The sequence below is a fragment of the Apis dorsata genome, unplaced genomic scaffold (assembly GCF_000469605.1).
Source record: "Apis dorsata unplaced genomic scaffold, Apis dorsata 1.3 scaffold_427, whole genome shotgun sequence".
Classification (NCBI taxonomy): Eukaryota; Metazoa; Arthropoda; class Insecta; order Hymenoptera; family Apidae; genus Apis; species Apis dorsata.
This window is the reverse complement of record NW_006263680.1, coordinates 82,837-88,344: the sequence shown is the minus strand read 5'-3', so window position 1 is coordinate 88,344 and position 5,508 is coordinate 82,837.

The window sequence follows — 5,508 nt, the reverse complement described above, 5'->3', positions numbered from 1 at the left end:
AATTATATCATTATATAATAATCATATAATTATATATAAAATAAAAAAAAAATTAATAATTGAGATTCTAAATTTAAAAAAAGATAGAAAAGAAAAAAGTTTCATTTTTTATATACAATATAATAATTAGAATTTTTTAATTTTTAATAATAGTTGTGTAATGATAACATTATGACTTTTTTAAAATTGATATTCATATTTTTTTTTATACTTTATGATAATATAATAATATAATACTCTCAAGATAATCGAGCGACTATATATATGATAAAACTTATGGTTTTTGAATAAACTATAAATAACTTTAACAAAAATTTACAACACAAAATTTTTTTTTAAATTTTTTCAACTTTATAAAAATCGTCATGATGTAATTTCAATAGATAGATTAATAATTAAAATTTTTAAAAATGATCGAAGACTGAAAATTCTCATGATTTTTTTTTTATTATATATTTATCGACGAAAGAATTGTGAAACATCCAATATTTTTACTTTTCTTCCACTATCGAATATTCATTAAACTTATCATGTAAAAAATGAATTTGTCTTAACAGTTATCGCAAAATCTAAAAAAATTATGGATATCAATTTAAAAGATGACTTGTCAATTCATGATTATCATTTCAAAAAATTTGTTTTGATTATCGTATTATATGTAAGAAACAGGAAAAATGTTTCTTTTTCCCCTTTTTTCTAAGATGTATTATTTAAGAAAAATATTAATAAATAATTCGAACATCCTGTATATTTATTATTTTAATTATAATTATAATAATCTAATTGTTTAAGAAGAAAATATAAAATACAAAATATTATATATTGTTGTATAATTATTAAACAAAAAATTTATAAAAGAAAAAGTTGCTTGAAATTATCTCAGAATTTTCAGTTAAGCTATTCTTACATTTCTTGTTCCTAAACAGTCTATAGATCTGATTATAGATAATTTCACTTATATTCTCTTTCATTTATATTTTTTTCTTTATTTTTTTATTGTATTTTTTTTATAATTTTTTTTTAAAAAATTCTTTCAAATTGTACTTAAAAGTTTCAATTATAAATTCTTCCAAGTAAAATAATTAAACTTAAAATTTTAATAAACTTTTCAGCTCTATTGATGATTTATTAATTAGTAATAATAATTAACAAAGTTTTATATTAACATCAAATATCAATGAGATGAATATATGTCATTGTTTATTGTATTTACAAACTCTTCTATTTTTTATTGTAATGCTTTATTTGTAGCCATCTTTATAATTTTTGTATCTCTCATGATTTTACAAATTTCGTTTATAGAATAAATGCGTTTTTGAATCGCTTAAATAGTCACAAAGAATAACAAGAAATTTTCAGGTAGATTTTTATGAGATCAAATTTAATTATATTTGTCTTTATAAATTTAAATGAAGACAATTAATTAAAATATATTATAGAAAATAAAAACTAAATAAAAATAAAAAAATCGAGTGTCTATCTTATTTTAAGATATATTTTGAAACGTTTAAGAAGCAGCTTAATTAATTTAAATGATTAAGACAATCAAATATAAAATTACGTTTAAATGAAATTCAATTTTATGATGCAACTTTAATTAGAAATACAGAAAGTGGGATAAAATAAAATAATAAATATTATTTATTTATCTTATTTTAATAATTAATATTATTATGATTAAAATCTATATAAGAAAACATAATTTCTATATTTTTAATATAATATAATCGAAAAAGTGAGAATTAAAAAATAAATCTATATTTATATATGAGTTTTATAGAAACTAGAGAAATATTTGATATTATAATAAATATTTAATATTTTTAAAACATTAAGTAAATATTAAGACACGACAATTTAATATTAAAAATAAATTAAAAATAAATTTAATAATATAAAATTATTTCATTATATTGGATATATTGGATATATATAAAATTATCCTTCTATTAAATTATTAAATTTAAAAAATGGTAATTAGTGTAGTTATCAATTATATTAATTATTATATAATAATTATATTTATATTTTCAATAATAATCAATCAATGTATATATATATATATATATATATATATATAATGATTTTCAATTATAATATTCAATTATAATTACAATAATAATTTTAAATAAAAATTATTATAAATTATAAGTTCAATCTCAAAAATATACATATACTCTGAAGATTGGATAAAAGATAACTTAAACTTTCCAATATATAATTAATTTTGTATTTTAATTTCTATTCATTTTAATATCTTTTATATGTTAATAAAATCTATATCATTATATTATGATTCTCAAAATATATATAATTATTATTATTATTGTGTTATACATTTTACAATTTGAATTTGAACATATTTTTAATTTTTTCTTAATTTTTTAAAGAGGAGATGTTTATGTTAAAAGAACTGTTTTGTTTATGTTAAAATTGTTCTATTTGTAATAAGTAATTATTTCTATGTAACGTATTGATGTAATATATTAAATGATAAAATGTTATGTTATGATGAAATATGAACAATATGAAAACAAAATACAAACATAAAATATTAATATAATATTATACAATATAGCATAGTATATATATATATATATATATATGTATGTATATTATCTTTATATACATATGATGATACATATATATAAATAATATAATTAAATTAATCAATAGTAATATAATTTACTTTTGAAAAAATATAATTTCACAAAGCTATGCAATTTTGTATTTATTTTATATTTTTCAGTATAGAATATAAAAAAGTCATCACAAATCCATTTATCTCTTATCGTCATTTATCGCTTAAAAAATTAAGACTCAATAAAAATATAATTTTAATTCTTTAATAAATTTTGCCTACATTTTAATTTTTTTTTTTTCATCCCTTACATATCGTGCTCATAGTATTCTATTCACATCTCTAATCATTTATATACACTAAATATACATAATTATCAAGATCTCGAAGTCGAGATTCGATCTTGGATTAATTAAAAGAATTATTAGAAGTTTGTTATCGAGGATGTAAGATTTCAAGGATATTTTCTTGCAGTTTCGAATGACTACGCGAAACTAACGGATTCTTTCATGACCGGAAACACCGTAAAGATTTTATTATGATCGTACGATGATCCTCTTTAATTGCATCCGCTAGGAAGCAATCCTCGAAAAGCAATTTCGAATGTACCAGAGGCCAGATTTATCGCGACCGGAATTCATTGTAAACATCCGACGGCGTTCTTCCTAATTTCACCCTCTTGCTCTCTATATTGCATTTTTCCTTTCGATCCCCTAATATCATAAAAAAAGAAAATATACTTCTCCAATGAAGTACATTTAATAGTCAATGCTTTATTCTTTCGAGATATTTTATTCTTTCACTAAGTTCTATTCTGACTTTTAGCATTGAAAGAAATATATAAATATTGTTGCAAAACATTATTGAATTGAATTATATTTGATTATATTTTTATTAATTTATATGTTTATTAATTTTAATTTTGATTTATGGATTTATAGAAAAATTTTATAAATTTTTAATAAATTTTTTATAAATTTTTTTTTCGAATTGATAAATCGTTTGAATGTATATAACTATTAATAAATTATTTAAGAAAAATTAAAAAAGATTTTCTTTTAATTGAAAAATTGTAAGGTTTATTATATATTCCAAACTATTATTGTTAAAACTATTATTAACAAATATATGAAATTATTATACTATTATAACAAATATATGAAATTCATAAAAATTGATTGTAATTTTTAAAATGTAAAATACAATGATATAAATATCAAGTGCATAAAAATATTAAATCGATTTAATATAAAATGTTAAAATAAAAAAGAAAAAAACAATAATATAAGCCTTTCTTTATTAAGAAATTAGTAAAATATAATAATTAAAAATAATTAGTATTATTAAGAAAATAAAAAATCAAAGCTTTTAACTATATTATTATTAAAACAGTAAAAAACCAAAACATTATTTGATTTTTTATTTTAATAAATATAAATTAATAATTTAGAAACTATTACATATGGATATAAAAATTTCACAAAATATTAAAAAATATTTTAAAAAATAATATTTATTTTCTATCAATTTGATATTTTTTGCAATTTTTTTCTCATCACGTTTTTCTTTATAATACGAAAAATTTTAAAATTATTATTTTATTTTTTTCTATATTACATAATATTTTAAATTTCAAAAATTAGACTATTTTTAATGAATTTCGTATGGCATTTAATTAAAAATGTATTGTCAACAATAATATATATAAAATTTAATTTTTTTCTGTACATAAATAAATATTCTTTACGAATAAATATATAAATACTCTCTTTACTCTTGTTTTTACTCTTTTTTCTTCTTGCTTTTAAAAAAACAAAGAGTCATCATCATGGAATTTCTCATGTTACAGTTAAATCTCCATTTACGAAATAAAAATCTAATTTCCCAGTTTATTGCAGTACCTTGAAGACAATCTCATGGAAAAGGAAACGCTACGATATTCTATACCATTCAAAAAGTAAGAGTAATGTCGATTATCGAGCTAACGTCATCATTAAGACGTCAGCCAATCCATAAAGAATCAATGTAAAAGCAAACTGAGCACACCTGAGATCAAGTGGCAATTATTCTTGTAATACTATTTTCTTCTTATTTAGAATGATTTTAATCTATATTTTGTAACAAAGAAATTTATCATTTGTTCAGAATCGCAGAAGCAATGTTTTCTGTTTAAATATAAACAAATAATTTATGAATTAAGAATAATTTCTATACGGTTTGTAATTTATATTCAAACAGAAAATAATTGTAAGATTTTGTAATATTGTTATACATATATAACTTTTGTCTTATTTTCTTGATGATATGGTTATGGTTATCTGATATTAACTAACTATAAATTGAAAAAACTTAATAATTTTTATCCTTTAAAAGAATTTTTTTTTCCTTTAAAAGAAATTTTATAATTTTATAATATTAAATTTTAATTTACTATTTTAATTTTTTGCAAATTTTTGAAATCATGTTTCCATTTCTATTTTTCATTTTTAAAATAATCAATATAAAAAAAAGTATCAAACATTTTTAGTTATTTATTATATTTATTTAGTATATAATTACTTGCAAAATTTTAATATTTAGAAATATTTGAAGAATTCCTTAAATGTCTTCAAATTCATTATATTAAACTCGAATAATTCATTTATAAAATAATATTGGAAAATGAATATATCTCAAATTTTTCCTAACTGAAATTATTTCCATCTTTCTAAGAACAGAGAACGTATAATGATTCGTTACATCTGTCACCATTACTACAGTTAATCACGCGAAACAAATGATGCCTCCCATGCGTTAAATATATTAACAGTTATATGAAATTTAAAATTAAAATACAAAAATTTATTAATCCTTTTTTCATTATTAAGATAATATGTACATAATATATAATGGTAATATATAAATTATAAATATTATCTTCTGTTCAA